The sequence below is a fragment of the Odocoileus virginianus genome, chromosome 25 (assembly GCF_023699985.2).
Source record: "Odocoileus virginianus isolate 20LAN1187 ecotype Illinois chromosome 25, Ovbor_1.2, whole genome shotgun sequence".
Classification (NCBI taxonomy): domain Eukaryota; kingdom Metazoa; phylum Chordata; class Mammalia; order Artiodactyla; family Cervidae; genus Odocoileus; species Odocoileus virginianus.
The window spans coordinates 31,896,890-31,920,253 of record NC_069698.1 but is presented as its reverse complement, the minus strand read 5'-3'; the positions used below and the strand labels follow the sequence as shown (position 1 = coordinate 31,920,253).

The 23,364-nt window shown below is 38.0% G+C and overlaps 1 protein-coding gene and 1 long non-coding RNA gene across 2 annotated transcripts in view; one reads left to right on the top strand and one right to left on the bottom strand.

Annotated features, from left to right (window-relative positions):
- Positions 1–23,364, top strand: part of NRIP1 (nuclear receptor interacting protein 1) — a 49,330-nt gene that overhangs the window by 8,908 nt on the left and 17,058 nt on the right. The gene's annotated exons all lie outside the window — the stretch shown is intronic.
- Positions 4,280–9,613, bottom strand: LOC139031110 (uncharacterized). Its single transcript, XR_011483535.1, has 3 exons — positions 9,527–9,613; positions 6,016–6,198; positions 4,280–4,611 (listed from the first exon to the last, which is right to left on the bottom strand). It is a non-coding gene; the product is annotated as an uncharacterized lncRNA (long non-coding RNA).

Sequence of the window (23,364 nt, the reverse complement as noted above, 5' to 3'; positions counted from 1 at the left end):
CTCCCGAATGCTTGTGATTTGTTCTGTTCTGCTTGGGAAGGGTTAAGAGGAGACAACATCCTGTCAAAGACCTTGTTTTTAATTTTGCTTTGCACACTGGCACAGATCCTGCTAAGAGCAGCCCAGATTAGTTCGGAAAACCTTTGAAGAGATTTAAGATGTCCTTCAGCCAGTTTGAAGGTTTTTGTCTTGCAAATCCAGTACAAGGGCGCCTGCAGGCATCTCGACCCTTGCTGTGCTGCTGATGCGGCTCAAGGTCACACTAACCCGCCCTGTGACATTCAACAACAACAAAAAATTATGCGGTGAAACTGCTTCAGCATTCAACCAACCAACAACTTCCTTTAGTGAGGAACTGAGGAAGAAGTCTATTTTTTCCCCCTCTTTTTCTTGTTTTTGGGGGGGGCTCTGTGAATTTTTGCTGTAGGAAATAATCCTGGATTTCTGGTGTGTGTGATGACAAGGTCATTTCTTAATTAGAACACATGTAAAGAACAAAGCTAAATGGCTTCAAAACAGCTTTGTAGTTGATGGAGAGGATTTAAATTATTTAAAGAGATAGTCACCCATGTATGATGGAAGCTGAATTCTAAAGGCATTAACTCCTTCATTCCTGTCTCTTTGCCATTACTTTGAATTCCTTTAGAAGATTGCAATGTAAACTTTAAGAAAACATACAAATGCCTTTTTTTTTTTTTAAGGAGGAAACATAATTTATAAATAAAATTCTTGGATAAACTTTATAGGAGAAGTTTTCTCCCCGTGCATTCACCTCTTGGAAATTTTATCAGGTGGCTTGACTGAGGAAGTAGGAATTAGAAACTTTTTCTGCTGTTAACTGATTTATTTTTAATTGGTTGGAGAGGGTTGAAAAGAATACTTCTTTATTACCTCACCTTCTCTTCTTCACTTTTACACATGTGACTCGGAATTTTAGTAAATCAATTTACCTTGAAAGTAAAAGTTGCTCAGTTGTGTCCGACTCTTCGCAACCGCATGGATTGTCGCCCGCCAGGCCCCTCTGTCCATGGGATTCTCCTGGCAAGAATACCGGAGTAGGTAGCCATTCCTGAGTCTTTAGAGAATATAGCACCTATCATTCGGTTTCTCAGCTTTCAGAGAATTGGTATAAAAAGACACATGTGTTTTTCCTCAGGAAGGAGAAAAGCAATTTTAGTTTCAAATAGCCTCTAAAAAAGTTGTTTGTCAACATACGGACTTGTTTGTCAACATACGGACTTTTTTAAGGCACAGTGAAACCGTGTGCATAAACACTTACCAGCCACACTGGCTTCCCTCTCTTCTGTGGGACTGTTCCGCCTCTGTTGCCTGTGAGTGCTAACTACAGGACATCAGTTGGAAAGAGTCCAAATAAACTGGCTTTCTAAGCTTGAGACTTAATACATATCACCTCTGTAGGATTAGAGCCAAATAATCTAAGAACTTTTTACAGTTGATACTTTCTTGGGTAGATCAGGTACAGAAGCACTTGAGTTATTTCTTTATACACAAAATCATGTCTCTAGAGAAACTTCAATTCAGCATTATAATATTAACATAAAGCTTTCTTGGTATTTGGTTGTTTCTTTCTTAAAGAAGATGCTTCTTGTAAGTGTAACTAAAGTAGAACCAGGGCACATACTTCTGGAAGGTGGACATAACATACTGGGCCCACAGATAACGAAGCTTCCCGGGATGACGTGGTGAATGGTATTAGAAGAACAGTTTAGAACTGTCTAGACTTCTTATTCTGGACCATTTTCCTCCTGTCAAGAAGCTGTATCTTTGGGTCCTCCCAGGAAAGTAAAAAGGTGTATACACTTCTAGGTTATGGCTGTTTGAGAGGATTTTAGGTTTGCCAAAAGCAAAGCCTGGAGGGGAATCTGTCTGCAAGGAAATGGCAGTGTGATTCTGTGCGTCCCTGCCCTTGCCTGGAGTCTGGTGTGCCCTTCTGGCATGTATGACCCACGCTCACCTGCTAGTCATTTCTAATTTACTGTCTTAATTCATCGATTTGTTATCACTAATTGTTCTTCATTTACTTCTGTGTAGTTTCCAGTACCTAAAGGGTTGAAAGGTTGCTGTAATTGGCACCCGCAGCTGCTCTTTCTTTTGACAGGGGATAATTTCGCAGCCTATGCTTTGTGTGACAGCTGCCTAATTGGGCATTCTCCCCTTGTAGCAAGCCTGCCTCCTCCAGTCTCTGCTGACAAATGGTGGTGGATTATAGATGAGGACACGCTGACCCATTCGACCTTGCTGAGACAGCGGGGAGGGGCCTCCTGCTACTTGAGGGAAGCTTTAGGTCATTTAGAGGACAAGGTCATCAGCCAGGTGGGGAAATGACATGATATCACATGTCAGTAGCTGATGACATGGTCACTGTGTCAAGGACGAAGGCATCAGTATCGGTTAAACATTACTGCAGGACTTCATTGAAGGCCTGGTATTTCTTAATTGTTCTGCTGTTTTGTTTTGTTTTTGTTTTTAAGAAAAAAGAAGAGTGCAAAATAAGACATGTATTTTAGCAGTGTTAAGACAAGTGTGTACATGAAAACAGAGCTGGTTTAGAAAGCTTCCTCATAAGTTTCTCCAGTCATCTAGAATGTTTTGTTCTTAATTCTTAGTTTGTAATCCCTTGACTATCAGTACTTTTCAAGACTTATTTGAAAATTAAGGCAGACAAATGAAAATGAGATATTGTACATTGGTAAACATTTAACAACTTCCTTTATCATGCTAACTCAGTGATTGGCACACCTTTTCATATTTTGAATAAAAGGAGAATAAGCCAAGTGAAAATGCCTAATTGAAAGGAACCTCAGAACTCTAGACTTAGGAGATCAAAAATAGCACCACAGCATAAGTATAAAATTTTAAAGATTTTTTTAAAATAATTTTTGAGACCCGAAAATATTTTTTAATAATTTGGGATTATATTTAATGTAAGAGCAAAAAGCTAAATGAAGATCTTTTAGATATCTTTTCATTGTTGGTAATACACAAGCTTTTCTTGGATAAGTAGATTTGAACTATATGATACCCTTTTTAAAGTGTAAAATCTTAAGGATCCCTGCTGTTAACCCTATGTTAATACTTGAGAGAGTAAGTCCATATAAACTGTATTGGATAGTGCAAATATTGTTTCAAAAAAAAAAGGACAGTTTAATGCAAAAAGTACTGATCATGATGCTCATTTTCTGGGAAAAACAAAAAACTAATTATTGTTAGGTACTGTTTAATCGAAACCCTAAACCCTCATTTCAACAGGAGCTAATTTCATACCCCTGAGGTAAAAACTATCAGTGGTAAAAGTGTGATGAATTAGTTCAGTGAAGTAGACACATCTGTATTTTTGTGGCTCGTGCGTGGTGCATGAGTGTGTGTGTGTTTAATTTTGACCGTGCTGTGCATGTGTTTCGCTGCTCTCAAACCCTGACTCAAGCTTGGTGGAGGCTTAATCCTGTGCCCTTGTACACGTAGACTTGATTAGTAGTTGTGGTTATCTCAGCAGAAGACATACCGCCCTCCTCCTTGTATTGGTCGGGACCTGGGCATTGGGGAGTCAAGGCAAAGGAGAAAGAAAAGAGATTTTACATTAGTATTCTATGAAAGCCTTACTGTCTGCAGAACAAATTGATTGCTCCGTGTACCTGTGCTTGGCACCACTGCTGTGAAAGAAAGGTAGGGTTGTAATCTGTTTTATTGTATTACATATTGTGACACTCCAGGAATATTTAACATGCTCTCTTTCTGTGGCACGTGCTGAAAGTCTAAGTTTAAAAAAAAAGGAAATAAATGAGTGGGAAGTACGGAAGAGGAGGGGGCTATAGCTTTGTTTACTTCAGTCCATGAGAGTTCATTCGAATAAGATAATTCTGCTGAAAGCATCACTGGGAACATAACCTGATTGCTAACGAAACCCTATAAAGTGTTCTGAGGCACTAATCTGTTTCACTGCTTGAAATGTGTCAGGCAGAGATGAAATTCGAGCTAATATTATAAGATTATAAGCACAAGATGAATGGGAGAGACCAGGGAGGTGGTTCTGAACCTAATTAGTTTAGGAAATGATTTTTAATTATTTTCCAGTACATTGTATTGTTAAAGGTCCTACATTACACGATGAAGAGAATAGGAAAGAGATTTTCATTAAAAGAAAAAGTAGCCACCCTACCACCTTAAACTATATTAAGAAAATTAAGAAATGTAATTTTTACTTTACTCTTTTACTAGTTTCATTGTATAAACATTATACTGTTTGATTCTTCTGTGGGAAAGGAAATTGAAATGTTTCTCCTAGTTTTTTTTTATTATTATTAATTCAGTGGAATGTTTTTCAGATAGAGACTTATGGTGTAAAATTTGGGATTTCTAAACATGAATTGAACAAATGTTTTAATATTTCACAAAATGATTGAAATCCCTGTGATTGGGACCCAGGCATTCATGAGCTGTTGCCGGAGCCACACGCTTCAGGTTATGTGAAAATCTGTACCATGAGGGGGGAGAGGTGAAATTCCTCTTGTCCAGGTCTCTTGCCACATGTGAACTGCAGGTGCTCTTTGCCTCCTCTGTCCCTGTCGTGATCCTTTGATTATAATCAGAGCCCTTGATTTAGGAGAGAGAGGAAGCAAAAACAGTTCACTGGTGGATTAAAGTTGTTTTCTATTGTGTACTTTTATGTTCTTAAGATCAATGTATAGCTTAATATTTTTTGATTACACTTTCCCCCCATTTAAATGTGTGAATAATTGTTCTTTGTGTACTACTTATAGATTGTACAAACATTCTGATACTGAAGATTGATGAAATCAGAGACCACAGACATTGGTCTCAACTTATTCCCAAATACTTTTAGAGAAAAATGTGTGAATGGAGAAACATTTTTAAGCATTTGCTTTTTTTGTTTTTATTCAACAAGTTCTTTAATTTTACCAATAATTTTGAGAAATAAGGAGTGAATGTAACTATTTTCATAGTAAAGATGAAAACCATGAAATTAATTAAATTTCCAAGTGATTATCTAGACAACTTGCAAGATTATAAGCATTTGTTAAACAACAAATACTGAACTCTGATATAAATCATTGATTAACATTAATTGTTTGAGGTCATTTTATCTATTAAGGAAAGAAGATATTTTCAAAGAACTTCTTTAATTCAGTGGCAAAATTGACTACTAAATTTTTTTTTTCAGTGAAATATCAGCCATCAAAATTATTGGTACTGCATTCATTCTTACACTTTGAGTTTTGTAGGAGGTTTTTTGTTTTTGTTTTTGAAAAAATGTGAATTGAGAAAATGTAGAGAACCATAGAACTAAGACTCAAACATTTTATTTTCCAGAATAAAACATGTTCTAAACTCTTTCTCATTCAAATTTTAGTTTTTAATTAAAAAAATTTTTAGTTTTCAATTTGTAATTACCTTAAAAATTTTGAAACATTTGTTATCTTTTACCCTTAAAAAAAAAGAGCATGGAATGTGTATATTTAATGTATAACCAACTCAGAATGGAAAGATAATGAAGGAAGTAGCAAGTAGAAGAAATTTATATTTAAACTCTCTTTTCTTGTGGTGGTTGTAGTTCTTTTGATGGAGTAGGAGATTGTTTTTTTACAGACAAAAGCTGTGTTCCATGTTTACTAAAATAGACAGGATGCTTAGCACTCTCCTTGGGATCTAGTATCCACTCAATAAATACTTGTTAGTCAAATGAATAAAGAACACTTAACTGGTCTATCCAACTACCCTACACACTTGGTTTTTATACTTTTTCTGTTTACACTTTCAGCTGTTCTCATCATGGTAGTTTTCAGCATCTGCTTCTGTTCCGAAAGCATTCTAGGTATTGAAGGAACTAGAATTTGGTGTTTCAGAACCAGAGTAGAAACTGTTTTTGCAGAATTGTTTTTTACTCAGAGTAGTTCAGGTACTGAACTGTGTCTTAAATTGTTTCCTCTCAACACAGACAAGCACGGATAGACAGTCATACTGAGGATTTTTCTTCACCTCACATTGCCTCCAGCCTTTTCCCTGCTATGCTGGTCTGCTGTGATGTTAAATTTTTCAAGCACTGAAGCCTGTGTCTTCTTAGATGCATTCTGTGAGTCTAGGTCTGTTATGCTTACATTAACAAATTATTTTGAACATCCAAGAAAACTGCATTATAACTTTAGTCAGAGAGATTTAAATCTATGGAGAAAACAAACATTTGACTTATCATTATGACTATGACTTGAAGGCATGAGATGAAAGTCATTCATGAGGACAACTTTAAATATGTGGGTGATACTTCCCTCAACTCAGTTAATGAGCGTATTTTTTATTGTTAAGTTTTCAACATTAGCTAGACCAGAGTTTTTGAGTGGTAGAACCTTACAGATCAGTTAATATAAAGGTACATTTAACAGATGAGAAAACTAAGCTTTAGACAGGTTGATATATGGTCACTGTTATAAAACTATGTAGTAGCTGAGTCAAAGCAAAAATACAAATTGCTAGCTTTATAAAAAGTGATCACTTTTTCACATGATGTTAACTCTTTACCTGATATTATTCTCCTAAAATAATAATTATGTTGATACTAGCCAACAGTAGTTATACCTGTAGCCACAGTAATTTTAATTTGTAACTAAATGGGCTATAAATTTAAGCAAATGGATGTTAAGTCATTATATATATTTATACATATCATTATACATATTTATAATGATACAGTTTCAGTTTGCTTTAGTTTACAATCTGGTAATGAGTTATACACACACACAGAATTACTGGTTCAGTTCAGTCTCTCAGTCATGTCCGACTCTTTGTGATCCCATGGACTGCAGCATACCAGGCTTCCCTGTCCATCACCAACTCTCAGAGCTTGCTAAAAGTCTTATCCATCGAGTTGGTGATGCCATCCAATAATCTCATCTCTGTCATCCCCTTCTCCTCCTGCCTTCAACCTTTCCCAGAATCAGGATCTTTTCCAATGAGTCAGTTCTTCACATCTGGTGGCCAACATTGGAGCTTCAGCTTCAGCATCAGTCCTTCCAGTGAATATTCAGGGTTGATTTCCTTTAGGATTGACTGGCTTGATCTCCTTGAAGTCCAAGTGACTCTCAAGAGTTTTCAGCATCACAGTTTGAAAACATCAATTCTTTGGCACTCAGCCTTCTTTATGGTCCAACTCTCACATCCATACCTGCCTACTGAAAAAACCATAGCTTTGACTAGGCAGACCTTTGTTGGCAAAGTGATGTCTCTGCTTCAGTTAATATTTAATATTTTATAGCACTATTTTCTTTAATTGTATAATCAAGCTGAGCAGAGAAAGCGGGCAGCGAACTGGGCCTTTGCTAGGTAAAGACCTCCAAGGAGGTATACTGACCAGGCATGGCCCCCTTCAAACATGATTAAATGTTGAATTGACAAATTCAAGAAACACTCTCATTCAGATTGTTCATGGAAAGATTGATCATGGAGTCATCCGGGGGCTAAGAGTCTGGGTTTGCAAACAAGTCCCAACAGTACATGTCAGATGGGCATCCAAGTTAGGGACTGAGAGGGTCACTCCAAACATCAGTTCCTGTCAAGACTGGACTTGCCCTCATCCCACTGCACTGGTTTTATTTCCAACAGAGAAATGAACAAATAACTGGAGATGTCAGAAAATCAAGTTGACCAAATATAGGGGCAGTGGGGAAACTAGTGGGCAGTGGAGATGTGGTTTAAGAACTAGACTCATGCTCAATAGGAAGTTTATATAAAGTATGTAAGGTATGGGGATGGGGAGATGGCAATACACTGTTCTTAAACCCTTCCCTCCCATTAGTAGATTTAAAAAATATGAATACATGAAACAAAACTTCACACCCAGCTTTTTGCTTCAGCCACTGGGCAGACCAAGGTTTGCAGGCAGACTATTTCACCTCCCTAAACTTCACTCTGTCCATCTTCAAAGTAGGGATTATTATAACATCAAACTCTATAGGTTATCATGATGGTTAAATGCAAAGACAATGTATAGTACCTGAACCATTATATATATATCTGGTAATTGTTTGTAAGTGTGTGTGTCTGAGTGTCAGATAGTCATGCCCTCTGCAGATGTATACTTTATACCACTGTTAACAATAGAATTTGGCTAGGTAACCATAATATGATGTAGTAGAGCTGTTTGGGTATCTCAGAATGAATGATGCAGTCTTTTCATCATGTATATTCAATGTGGTAAAGCTAAGTCTAAACTCTTATTTCTATTTTTTAACCTGTTAATTTCATCACATATTTCAAACCAAAAAAAAAGTCTGTAACTTTAATGATTCACATTCACAAACTACATATCTTTGTCTTGATCAGTTATATGACTTTTATTTGTATGGATGGTATTAAAATATGTATCAAAAACTGTGTGTAATTTTAAATAACCACCTTTCCATTTAATGGTATAAACAATTGATAAGTGAATCAGGTACCTCACTTTAGAATGATAGGAAATAATTTGGAAAGTGAGAACCCAGAGCTGATAAGGTGAAGTTTAATTTGCTTGAATCTTAGCTTAAAAGTTTCATTGTCTTCAAATGCCTCTCATAGTTTCTAGACTTTTCTTCCTTTAATTATAGAAATTATTTAGCAATGATAGACTTTTGCAGATCCTTAGGACACTGGGGTGATCTGACTTAACAAATGTAAATGCCAAATAAATAGCAATTAACACAACACTTTTCTCTGAACTGCACACAATAGAGGAATATTAGAGATTTCTTTGGAGAAGGCAATGGCAACCCACTCCTGTATTCTTGCCTGGAGAATCCCAGGGACGGCGGAGCCTGGAGGACTATGGCCCATAGTTTGGGCCATAGTTTATTTGGTCTCACAGAGTCAGACACGACTGAAGCTACTTAGCAGCAGCAGCAGAGATTTCTTATGATTTGGCCTGTTTAAATAAAATTTTACCTTTCCATTATACAATACAATACTTGTAATTTTAAATGAAGTGGTTATTTATTTTGATCTTTATAAAAAGAATTTCTTAAAGTTATACCTTGTAATCATCTTTATTTGGCTTACATGTTAAATTTAAGGGAAACCCCAAGTAATTCTGTGTGTGTGTGTGTATATATTTCCTATGCTGCCAGTTGCTTTTTAGTATTATGTATAGAATTAAGCAGTCAGAAAGAAACTACGAATATGTATAGACATCCACTTATTCAGCAAAAATTCATTGTCGCAGATATGCCTATGGCAAACAGAATAAAACTAACTCTTGTTATCACAAAACAATAAGTACCGTGTAGTGGTAGAAGACAAGCAATAAATTAAGTATTAAAAATATAACAACAAGGAAAAGCAAGAAAAAAGAGAATGAGAAAAGTCCTAAGACAATTGGTCTCCTGATTTCTCTGCTAGAGGAAAATGGGAAGACCCATTTAGAGAAGGCCATTGGAAAAACCTTGCCTTGGGAAGTAACATTTAAGCTGAGTTGTAGAAGGAGGCAAGGCGTCCCAGGTGTCTCTAATTATAAGGAACCCACCAGCCAAACAGGAGACTAAGAGACACAAGTTGGATCACTGGGTTGCGAAGATCCCCTGGAGGTGGGCATGGCAACCCAGTCCAGAATTCTTGCCACAAGTTGGATCACCGGGTTGCGAAGATCCCCTGGAGGTGGGCATGGCAACCCACTCCAGAATTCTTGCCGGAGAATCCCGTGGACGGACGAGCCTGGAGGACTATGGCCCATAGGGCGACAGAGTAGGACAAGACTGAAGTGACGTAGCACACACACGTCGGCAGGTGGAAGAAGGCAAAGGTGCAGCTATAGGAAGAGCCCTCCTGGCAGAGACACCTACAACACGCAGAGGCTGGGGGCCAGAGAGAACTGTCTCTTCTGGTATCGAAGGAGATCTCTGTGTTTAGAGTTATGCTCTCCAGATGCTCTCCAGTATAGTAGCCATGAGCCACATGGGGCTTGTCCAAGTGAGATGCACTGTAAGTGTAAAATACACACCAATTAAGAATTCAGTTCAGTAGCTCAGTTGTATCCGACTCTTTGCGACCTCCTGAACCTCAGCACGCTAGGCCTCCCTGTCCATCACCAACTCCCAGAGTCCACCCAAACCCATGTCCATTGAGTCAGTGATGCCATCTAACCATCTCATCCTCTGTCATCCGCTTCTCCTCCTGCCCTCAGTCTTTCCCAGCATCAGGGTCTTTTCCAATGAGTCAGCTCTTCGCATCAGGTGGCCAAAGTATTGGAGTTTCAGCTTCAGCATCAGTCCTTCCAATGAACACCCAGGACTGATCACCTTTAGGATGAACTGGTTGGATCTCCTTGCAGTCCAAGGAACTCTCAAGAGTCTCTCCAACACCACAGTTCAAAAGCATCAATTCTTCTGTGCTTAGCTTTCTTCACAGTCCAACTCTCACATCCATACATGACTACTGGAGAAACCACAGCCTTGACTAGATGGACCTTTGTTGGCAAAGTAATGTCTCTGCTTTTTAATATGCTGTCTAGGTTGGTCATAACTTCCCTTGCAAGGAGTAAGCATCTTTTAATTTCATGGCTGCAATCACCATCTGCAGTGATTTTGGAGCCCAAAATAAATAAAGTCTGACACTGTTTCCACTGTTTCCCCATCTATTTGCCATGAAGTGATGGGACCGGATGCCATGATCTTAGTTTTCTGAATATTGAGCTTTAAGCCAACTTTTTCACTCTCCTCTTTCACTTTTATCAAGAGGCTTTTTAGTTCTTCTTCACTTTCTGTCATAAGGGTGGTGTCATCTGCATATCTGAGTTTATTGGTATTTCTCTCAGCAATCTTGATTCCAACTTGTGCTTCCTCCAGCCCAGCGTTTCTCATGATGTACTCTGCATATAAGTTAAATGAGCAGGGTGATAATATACAGCCTTGCTGTATTCCTTTTCCTATTTGGAACCAGTCTGTTGTTCCATGTCCAGTTCTAACTGTTGCTTCCTGACCTGCATACAGGTTTCTCAAGAGGCAGGTCAGGTGGTCATAGTATACAAAAAAGATGTGAAACATCTTAAGGATTTTATATTGATTTCATATTGACGCCATAATATTTAAAATATATCGAGTTAAAATATATTCAAATTAATTGTAACTTTCTTTTAAACTTAAAGTATGACTACTAGATAATTTAAAATACCACATGTGATTCTCATTACATTTTGTTGGACAGCACCTGACTAGAGTATAATGAACAAGGTACTAAATGACGTAAGGTTGGTTAGATTCTCTGGAGCCAGATTATGCAGGACCTGGTAGACTTTAGAGAGGAATTCAAACTATCTGAAGTGAGAAGGAAACCATAATGCATTTTTAGTCAAAGGGATTTATTTACCTTTTACAAAGAGCATTGGCTACAGTGTAAAGATTGTATTGGAAGGGGCCAGTTAGGAAGCTAATATAGTAGTATACAACATCCACAGCACTGAACCATTTATCACAGCAGTTGTCGGATAATGTTACATAAAATAGCGTATCTAATCAATGAGTTTTTTTCAGTCGTATTTTCTGGAGTTTCTTAAGCTATGGGTGCAGGCATTGGTTTAGGGTTTACTTACATGTGTAGGAGTTCTCTTTCCTCCCTGTTCATGGAAGATTAAAAATCTTACAAAATTAAATTTCTACTGGCCTCCCAAAATATTATAATTCACGAAAATAGTGATACTTTAAAGTCATTTATAGTTTTAAAGATTTTTGAAATTTTTGACAAACCTGCGATATTTTGTGATGGTTTGCTGTTCAGTCACTCAGTTGTGTCCCACCCTTTGCGACCCTACGGTCTGCAGCACACCAATCTTCCCTGTCCTTCAGTATCTCCTAGAGTTCGCTCAGACTCATGTCCATCGAGTTGATGATGCCATCCAGCCATCTCATCCTCTGTCACCCACTTCTCCTCCTGTCCTCAGTCTTTCCCAGCATCAAGATCTTTTTCAGTGAGTCAGCTCTTTGCATCAGGTGGCCAAAGTATTGCAGCTTCAGCCTCAGTCCTTCCGATGAATATTCAGGGTTGATTTCTTTAGGATTGACTGGTTTGATCTCCTTGCTGTCCAAGGGACTCTCAAGAGTCTTCTTCAGCACCATAGTTCAAAAGCATTGATTCTTCAGCACTCAGCCTTCTTTATGATCCAACTCTCACATCTGTACATGACTACTGGAAAAACCATGGCTTTGACTATATGGACCTTTGTCGGCAAAGTGATGTCTCTGTTTTTTAATATGCTGTCTAGGTTTGTATAGCTTTTCTTCCAAGGAGTAAGCATCTTTTAATTTCATAGCTGCAGTCATCGTCCACAGTGATTTTGGAACTTAAAAAAATAAAATCTGTCACTTTCCCCCATCTATTTGCCAGGAAGTGATGGGACCAGATCCCATGATCTTAGTTTTTTGAATGTTGAGTTTTAAGCCAACATTTTCCACTCTCCTCTTTCACCTTCATCAAGGGGCTGTTTAGTTTCTCTTTGCTTTCTGCCAATAGGGCAGTGTTATCTGCATATCTGAGGTTATTGGTATTGTGATGATTTGATAGAAGCAGGGAGGCCTGGCGTGTTGCAATTCATGGGGTCGCAAAGAGTCAGACATGACTGAGCGACTGAACTGAACTGAACTGAACTGACTGGCAGCACAGATTCTGCAGGCCTGTGTAGCCTTTAACCCTCCCAGCTATTTTTTGTAGTACAGTTTGTTCTCTCTTTTTTGAAGTGAAGAAACTTAGACACTTAAGAGTAATTAAAAAGTTGCCAAGGTTATAGGGTAGTAAGTGACAGGCCCTAGGCTGAAACTTAGTTCTTTCAGGTACCTGTTGTGATACCCTTTTATGGATATGCTTCTTTTATTGATATATAGATTGCATATGTATGTATTTTTGTGCAAGAGTGTGAGTTAGATTTGCCATGTTTTATTGCACTAAGAAGCTATAATTGTAGTACCCCCTTTTAATTTGTATAAAACTGGAATAATTCTTAATCTTTGGCTTTTTGCTCTTATTTTTACTGCTCTGATAGTACAAGTTTTGGATTGTCTTTCATAGTACTGAAAAAATGCAAGACACAGTATAATTCAGATGTCTTTTTTTTTTTCTGAATTCCTTTTAGTCTTTTGTTTTAGAGGGAAATTTATTTGCTTATAGAATCTGCTTCCACTTATGAGTACTTAGGGATGTTATGTGCTTTGCAGGTCTTAGTTCATGAAATCTTTTTTTATGGTCTTATTAATTAAGTAACATTATCTCCAAAGTCTTAGAAAAGTTAAGTTAGTTGGTGAACCAAGATTCAAAACCTGAACTCTTAGCTTTAGTAGGTTACCCATTTTTAGGTATCTTTGAAGTTAAGTATCTTCACAGTATCCCTGTTATGACCAATTACACTGTGAACAGTATTTTTCATTATAAAAATCAAAGGACTTTTGAAATTCAAGTGAAAATGTTTAAGATTTTTAAAAATGATATTTCTTTCAGTTCAGTTCAATTCAGTCACTCAGTTGTGTCCAACTCTTTGCAACCCCATGAACCGCAGCACGCCAGGCCTCCTTGTCCATCACCAACTCCCGGAGTTCACCCAAACCCATGTCCATTGAGTCGGTGATGCCATCCAACCATCTCATTCTTCTTTAGCAGAATTGAAACTGATTTGTCTCTTATCACTGACAGGACTGATGCTTTTTGGCAAACTGTTAGTTTTAGTTCCTCTAGTTAATGAAAATAAAACACAGATCAGGTAGCACTCAAGGAAACTCTCTGTGCAGCATAAAAATCTGGCAGTTTGCTTTGAACGGGCGATCTTGTAAACAGTCGGATGGTGGGATCAATAGGCATGTGGTCACTAAGTAGCATCATATTTTTTAAAGTATCAAGTCATAGTAAAATACCTGTGTATGAGTCCACTTTAAATTGCAGAGTCAGCTAGTTAGGAATTAGAAATGCCAGGTTCTGGGTTTGCAGTGTTATCTTATAAAAAGATCATTTAAAATACCTGAGTATCCAAAGCATTTGCAATGTGGTACTACTTTGGTTCCTATTATACTACTTGATTTTGGAAAGGATAGATTTTTGCCTAATTAGCATAAAATTATATTACAACAGTTATATAAGTTATTATCCATAGCAATAAGGAGCATAAAGAGGGGAAAAGTAACGTTTCTGGAGGACTTGCTGTGTTGGATTTTTATATGTATTATTTAATATTCACAACTCTCCTTCTAGATAAGTTGGTATTGTCCACAGTAAACGGAGGCATAAAAAGTTTTACCTAGAGTTACTGAACTGGTGGATGAGCCCTAGTGTTTTTATTTTTAAAGCGTGTGGTATCTTTTAGAAATTAAAACTGGAGGGAATTTTTTATCTTACAGGTTGTTGAAAGGTATAAAAGAACGCCTTTCAGAAATGAGCTGTGGAAAATGGAACTCTTAGATTTCCTTCAGCATAAATTGTTGAGATTGACAGGAGGTAGATTGGAGTGGTGTCTTGTCCTATGAGTAGCCAATACCGGACTGTAAAATAGTTTATGAAGTCGAGCTTCTCAGTCCTGATATTTTATTGTTACCATTCTTAATTTTAGTTGGTTACTTTCAGTCTTTTGTTACCAGGCCCAACCCTGATAACAAAAAAGGTCTAAATACTTAACACTGCAAAATATATAGTTCACCTTCTGTAATCGTATAAGTGCTTTTTTTAAACTGGCATCCTTTTTAAAGAAGTAAAAACTGATTATTAAACAGAGATTTTTAAGAAGGTTTAACCATTTTTGTCTCTTCTCAGACACAATTTTACAAATAAGATTTGAGTCATGTCAACTATGTGATGACCATTTTCTTGATTATATATAGTAGCGATTCAAAGCATGTTCTTGCTTGGTTTTGTTCCAGTATGCAATTTTTAATGTGTAATTTTGTTCTTCCGTTTTGCTAGTTATACAGAAGTCCACGTAGCCCTTTTATTCTGAACATGGGTTCCAACCACTTCTACTTCAGTGTTTATGCTACTGAATAATATATTTAGAACAAAAATATTGCCAAATTTGGCAATGCTTTTAACAGATGAAAGAATTTTTCTTCCCCCTGTATGTCACTCTTTTGAGTATTCCTTACAGTGTGTATACTTTTAAGGGGGTAGGTGGAGGAGATGCCTTACTTGGTAAGTCAACTTAAGTAGTAATTTTGTGACAAACCTGTGTTTACAAGTTAGATATTTTGGGGAGAAATACTAAGTTTTTGATTTGGAAATTTAAATAATATTCTCTTATGTAAATTAATACAGAAACTTATAAACCATTTCTGCTCCTGTATCAAAATGCACAAAACTTATAAAAGTCTTCTTTCTCTGGGTCAAAAGGGGAGGATAGGCTGAAAGAAGGCATTTAATTCTATCTAGAATGGGAATACATACTTACCCCTGAAAGGAGCATCAGTCCTAAATGACAAGAGAAGAAATAGAAAGGCAGAGTGATTGTGCTTAGCCATACCAAGAACATTCTCAAGAAGGGCTTTAAAATAAGGATCTAAAGTAACTAGCTCCAGGGAAATGCAGTAGAATCCTAAAGAGGATCTTGTTGAGCCTAATGCTTCTCAACAAGTAAAGTGAGGCACAAAAAAATCATAACACGTGGTTACTTTTTGTCTTTCCTCTGTATCTCTCATAGCCCTGGAGTTTGGGGAGTTAGTCCAGTGTCTTCTCCCTGTTGATCCATCCCAGCTCTTCTTGAAAAGAAGTGTTACTCATATGCAGGAAGGATTTGAATGAGATGTAGTTGGAGAACTGTAGCAGTGGAACCTTCTGCCTCTTTTTCTCATTTATGCTACCATGGGATATTTGTTTATCTGACTCCTTCTTTCGGGCAATTGTTGAAACTTTTGGAGCCAAGGCTGTTATCTAGGGCCAGGAGCCACCAAAGTTTATTTAAGAATTGGAGACCAGTTGAAACCCAGCAAATGACATTAAAGAAGCACCTGGAACCTTAGGCATAACCTGGCCGTACCTGACCCAGAGTAACATGGCTTCTCACCACCCAGCTTCACTAATGAACTTCGATTGCAGGCATCGTAAGAGTGTGATGCTGCCTGCAGCTAGATATCTTGCCTATTTAGGGGCATAATTTGCTGGAGATGGTAGAGGTAGCCAAATCAAGATCCCCCTTATGTGATATTTTACTATTTAGCCCTCTGAGCAAGAACCATCTGGTCTTTATTTCCTTGCCAACTTCACTACAACCCATCTACCGGCCTTTGTCCTGGGTTCCACTTTAAGAATTTATTTTCCAGTCTGTTCATACATAGAGTTGGAATACCAGCATCTCCCTTAAGATTTTATTACTGCTTATCTAGTTCCCACCTTAGCTTCCTAACATGGACACATACCCTCTTCTAACTAATAGCCGTAGTACCTAGTTTGTATGTTAGGCAAAGGCAGTCTCTCTATCATCCATTCATTCTCAAGGCCTTGAACCTTGCCCAAGGCTCATCATTCAGGGTTTGGTTAATTCTAGTCTGACCCAGAATTGGGCATTGATACTTGCATGATTCAGTATTAATAACCCACCCCACCGCATCCCATCCACATTTCCCAACATAGAGAATATGAATATGGTCTTGAAGTCAGTCTCAGGAGCCTTTGTAGTTTTGAATGTCCTTAGCAGCATGAATAAATCATATCGAATTAAAGACAGGAGTTAAAAGAGGGAAAGAAGAAAGTAAATCATTTGAGAGGTTGGGAGGGGTAGAGAAAGACAAGAAGAAAGAAGGGATGGAGGAAAAAAATACATATTTAAGAACTGGAACAGCTCTTGATTATGCCCTTGGCTAGTGGCACTACAGTCATGAGTTGAACCCAGTTGATAGATTCTGACTCTGAGGTTTTAGGAAACAATCTTGAATCTAATAGTCCAAATGTGTTGCCTTAGCAAAATTACAAAATGGAAGAAGTCAGAAAGATGGACGAGGAAATTGGCTCATCAGTGTCTTTCATGATTCCTTTTTTCCTTGATTGAAGGAAGATCAATATTTTGTTTTACTTTTCATGCAAAAAAAAATGAGTCTTCATTTCTTTTCTAATGGTCTAATTGTTCTCTTTTTGAATATGAGAAATTGTCTTTAATGTCAGAACACTTCAGTCTCCTCTGCCTGCGCACCGTATAGAATATATACGTTCATGTAGATTCAAGAACTTTAGAGTCAGTTAAACTGCTTGGCTAATATGAGAATAAAGATTTATCTACTTGTAAATTCAATAGAGTAGCAAAATGATAAACTGTAAAGTTCTTCAACATCAGTAAGTTTCACACCGCTGCTCGGATAACTTGACGAAAGGACATGTTCAGCCAGATGGCCTGTGCTGGCCTCTTTCCCATCCCCGCAAAAGATATGTTCTTCCCTCCCAGGGTAACTCAGGGAAAGAGCTGCTTGTGGAATTAAAGCAACCAATGTCCAATTAACCCCTGTTTTGGTCAGTGTTTCCTACACAGTTTGGATAATTGGCATACTTTAGTTTCATCAAGGGAGGCAGCTGGTTTATTGGTTAGTTCAGGCCCTAGGGAATAAGAAATCTGAAATTCTGTTATTAGTTCTGCCCCTGCAAACTCTCAGTGTGACCTTGAACATCTTCTTTACCTCCTTGTATCGCTCTCCGCATTTGAAAATCAGAGATATGCATTGGACTTAGACCTAGTACATGAGGTGGAGGTTCTGTAGGAAAAGTGAGGGAAAAGAGTGTTGATATTTACAGAAGTCTTTAAACCATGGATTTGAGGGCATGGTTTGCCTCACATAGTATTACTGCAGTAGCTTAGGGATGCTGCCTTTGCATGGAACAGAAAGAAGCCTATTTAACAAGGCTCAAGTAGAGGGAGATGTATTAGAGGCATGTAGTAGGCTCTTCAGGAATCCAGTGATAGGAGAGTATTGCACTTCCTTGAAACTGGAAAACCATTCATCAGCTCCTTGCCGCCTGTTCTCTCTCTCTTCCTTTTTGCCCTCCTCATTCTGCTTCTGTCTCTGCACCTCCTTCATTCTTTTCTCTCAGCATACTGACTCCTCTGTATGAGCTGTGAAATGTGGCCTCATTAAAGCAACCTAAAAATGAAGGTTTTCAGTCTCTGAATTACATATCCCAAGAGACGAAAGGAATCGGTCCTGTTTAGTCACATTCTCAATGTGGTCCATTCCCGGGGGCTAGGGATCAGGGAATAGGTTCTTTATGGAAAAAGTCCAGGAAAGGAAAAAATGATAGGCATCTTTTGTACATGAAATGAATGACCCTTTGGCTTAAGTAAACATGTCTTACAAAATCACAAAGTTAAAGAATTTATTAGCTAGATTATTAAAATGCATGTCTAAACTATTTTTTTAGTTTTTCAGGATATATATAGAATATGTTCAAGCATATAACAGACAATATCAGGCATGGAGATACAAATGCCAAAGACGATGTCTCGGCTCTCAAGGAGCTTTATGTGGGGTGACTGGAAAGTGAAGAAAATTTGATAAAGTCCCCTAGCCTCGGCTCTGTCGGTAGAATTTTAATGTTAATCTCATGCTTAGAAAATGCCAGGCGTATTCCATTCCATGTCATAGAACAGCTTGAGGAGGTAGATACTATTATGATTTTAATTTCACAGTTAAAGAAACCAAGCCCCAGAATGCACTGGTCACTTGATCAGAGTTCAGTTCTGTTCAGTTGCTCAGTCATGTCCGACTGTTTGTGACCTCATGGACTGCAGCATGCCAGGCTTCCCTGTCCATCACCAACTCCTGGAGTTTGCTCCAACTCATGTCCATCGAGTCAATAATGCCTCCAACCATCTAATCCTCTGTTGTCTCCTTCTTCTCCTGTCTTCAATCTTTCCCAGCATCAGGGTCTTGACCAGAGCTCCCCACTGACAAATGTCAGAGTCAGGAATCCAAAGACTGTTCTCTTAACCCCTGTGCTATGTGGTCTTTCTGATAAAAGCAAGAGCAGCAGCAAACACAGATTTTAGAGTCGGAAAAGTAATCCAGAGTTCTACAGGTGCTGTAAAGTCATTTGCTTTGCCAAATGTTTTCAAACTCATTGTTATAGTCCATGGCAATGTAAACTCACAGGGAAGGCTGGAACTCAGAAGAACCTCAATTGGTTTTGGAGGAACCACTTACTGGCTAGTCACGCAATTGCTTGTATGTTAAAATGGGAATGAATGTAATACCAGTATAATATTAACCAGCCTCAGGAGAAGAATCAAAGAAAGCATAACTTGGTATTTCATTGCAGAAGGAAATAAGGCCTAAAGCACTTGGGAGAGAGCAGGTGTTTTTTTTTTTTTTTTTTTTTTTTAATGTACAGTAAACTCAGTAAGGGGCTTCCCTAGTAGCTCAGTGGTAAAGAATCCACATGTAATACAGAAGACGCAGGTTCGATCTCTGGTTGGGAAGATCCCCTGGAGAAGGAAATAGCAGCCCACTCCAGTGTTCCTGCCTGGGAAATCCCATGGACAGAGGATCCCAGCGGGCTACAGACCATGGGATTGCAAAGAGTCAGACACGACTTAGCAACTAAACAAGAACAGCCTCAGTAGGAGCCAGCAGTCTGTGGTGGAGAGCTCCCAGGAGTATTTATATGCTACTTTGGCCCGTCAGGAATTTATAAAGAATGTCATCCTTGCAGACGGGTGCCCAGGTGCATGTGTGTGTATTCCTTTGTTTGTCCTTTGCTAGACTCCTTCAAGAATGGAATTTAACTGTCTTATCTAGACCTTAACAAGGTGATGAATTTAGTCAGTGGAATAACGTTTCTAATGTTTGAAGGATAATTGAAGGATTAGCCTTGTTTTCTGTGGCCCCCAAAGGACTAATGATCAGTGTAAAGGAGACAGATTATAGTCCAGTGCAAGGACGAATATCATGCTATTGCAGTTGTGCAAATATGGAATGAGTTCTCTGACTAGTGGGTGATCCTTGCCGAGCACCCGCCCTGAGCTCGGGCACTGTGCTGAGCACTCCATGAGCATTGTCGGGTTTAGTCCCCACAGAGGCTCTATGAAGTTGGTATGGTTTTTATTTATTTATGAATAAAACTTTTGAGAGTAGTTAACTTGCCCAAGGTCATGCCGTTGGCTAAGTGAAAGAGCCAGAAATTGAACCCAGAGCCATCTGATTCTAAAAAATACCACCTTAAAATACAATCCATGGTCACTGGAGGTTTTCAGAAGTAACCTAGACAACCAGTGTTAGCATACAGGTCATTAAAGGGGTTTAAGCATTACATGGGATGATTGGTTAGGCAGGTGACCTTTCAACTCTTTCCTAATTGGTCCCATTATATTTGTAGAATCCATTTGCTGTTAGGAAAATGTTAGCTAGTGGTAGAATCATCACAGGAAGATAGGTTTCTCTATAACAATGAGCTGCTGTGCCATTTTTATATAAGTTCCATAAGTTTGTATTCCCAGTGTTATGGAGGCTAGAATCTTTGTCAGTTTAGCTTTGAAAAGAAGTCAGTAGTTCCAGTGAATAAAGTATCTGCCCAAAAATCCCCACAATATTTTATGATAGGCAAGGAAATTCGATTTGATAATATAATTACTTTAAAACAAACACTTTAGTAGCTTTTGGAGCGTAGTATGATACATTTTGTTTTAAATGATTAAGACTTGCTATACATTTTAGAAAATTGTGTTTTCAGACTTTCCATCTACATCAAAGTTAGCTATTTTCTGAACCCGCATGACTTCTTAGCCTCCTCAGACCTGAAAGACATCATTTAGATTTGATAACCCTGCATGAGGCAGGTGGGGGAAGTTTACTCCTTCAACACAGGTTAAAGGCGGGAATTCCCTTGATTTGGTATTACTGCTAATAGCAGCGTGCAGATATGGAAGAAGTAGAAAAGGCAGGGCAGTGACATGTTGACTCTTCTTGCATCAGTATTCCAGACCTGCTTGGATAATGTTTGTTTTGTTTAATTGGTTTTCATATTTTCAGTTATAAAGTCTTTTAAAAGTAATTTGATCACTTTTACATATTCTAATTGAATCATTTTCTGGCAGGATATTGTTTTTATTTAGCCAAACACAGTACAAGCTCATATTTGAAACACTTCAGTAAATATAGGTTCAGATGAAAAAGACCATCCTAAGGATAGCTTTGACCAGTTTGATTTAGTCTTTATCACAGCCTAGTAGCTCAGTTGGTAAACAATTCGCCTATAGTGTGGAAGACCCCGGTTGGACTCCTGGGTCAGGAAGATCCACTGGAGAAGGGCTAGGCTACCCACTCCAGTATTCTTGGGCTTCCCTTGTGACTCAGCTGGTAAAGAATCCACCTGCAATGCAGGATATCTGGGTTTGATCCCTGGGTTGGGAAGATCCCCTGGAGAAGGGAAAGGCTACCCACTCCAGTATTCTGGCCTGGAGAATTCCATGAACTGTATAGTCCATGGGGTCGCAAAGAATTGGACACAACTGATCATCTTTCACTGTCACACAATTTAAAGGGTTCGTTGTGTGGTATATAATTATTATCTACTTCAGTGGTTTATTTGTCAAATGACCAAAGAGAAATAATTTCTCAGTTGTGGTTAATATATGATGCAAATTTAATTCATAAACGCTTTCTTTCTCCATATCACTATGTCCTTTTTAGGATGAGTTTGGTTTTTCTGAGTTTTTAAGGATTGAATCTTTCAATATGATACTTATTTCTTAAATACAGTCTTCATTGTAAGAAAATTTAACAATGAAATGTTTAATATAAATAGATTTTATTCAACTTCCTATGCAATGAGTAGTTTGGGAGAGGATAATGATGAAAATCTTTATGATACCAGAATTTTGAAATGTTTGCTCATTCTTGTTTATAGTCTGTGAGTATAGTAGGTCTTATAAACCTTAGCCAGGAAGACCCTGATTAAAGTAAACTGAATGATCTTTTTTTTATAAACAGATGTTAAAGACTCACTTATAAATATCTAGATCTTGAGTTTTTCTAACAGAATGTGCACATGTTTTACAAAACCACAGAACTTCTTGTGCAGAATAAAATACTTTATTACTCTTTAATTTTGTAAAATTTTTTGTTACATTCAGGGGAGTGGGTGATGTCTTGAAAATGAAACCAAACATTATAATAGCATTATCATACTGCCTTCAATCTTAAAGTACCTTACAGTTATGACAGCCCACCCTTCATTTTATAGTATGAGGCTTTAGGAGTTTGACTTGGTGTTCTGTTGGGAGTGCTGTCTCTACCAGGTGCTAGGATGTAAGATGACAAAAGTGTAATCCTTGTTTAGAGGAAGTTTACATTCCAGCTGAGGGCCATTCATAAGAACATAAAATAGTTTTGTAATGAGATGATTGAAAGATCTATTGAGTTCTGTGAAGTCCCAGAGATGAGAAATGTGCTTCAGCCTGTGTAGTTTAGGGAAAGTTGCCCAAGGAGGAAGAGGGTGTGGCCTCAGCTGAGACTTAGAGAATAGAAAAGATACCCGATTCCTTTAGCTTGATTATGAGCCACTGGAACATCATTCTGTGGTGTATTTTTAATTATGATATATTTTATCAAATGTTGATGATGGTTGGAATTGTATGAGTGAAAAGAGGAAAGGATACAGAGCAAAAGGTTCGTTTCTTTCTTATTTTTCCCACTGTTGTGTCTTAGTCATCGTCTCATGTGTAATGACAGGTCTTCCCAGCTTGGTGCAGTGGTAAAGAATCAGCCTGCCAGTGCAGGGATGCAAGAGATGCGGGTTCGATCCCTGGGTCTGGAATATCTCCTGGAGTAGGAAATGGCAACCCACTCCATTATTCTTGCCTGGAAGATTCTATGGACAGAGGAGCCTGGCAGGCTATACAGTCCATGGGATCACAAAGAGTTGAACATGACTGAGAACGCACGCACACACACACACACACACACACACACATGTAATGACAAGAATTTAATTACAGTAAAACAAATCATTCATTTTACATAAGTTTTACAATTGAAAGCATGATAGATATCAGAACAATAAAACAAAATATAAATAGAGGAAATATTGATATAAGAATGTAAGTAATTGATATTGGCATTGAACAAACTACTAAACAGAGAAGTGTCAGTATGGTATCTATATGTGCCAGTCCACATGTCACCATTCTGTCTCCACCAAAATGAAAAGAAAGAAAATAAGAAAAATGAGGTATATAATAGAAATTCTCACAAAGCTAAAGTATTTCATTTTTCAATGTTAACATGTTTCAATTTTATTAAATGATGCTCATAGTACATAGTATTAAGTGATGCTCATAGTAGCAGCTGTGTCTAATGATCTTAATTACCTTAAAAAGTAATGATCTGAAATATTTGTAGTCCAAGAAATGAAGCCAGGAAGGCA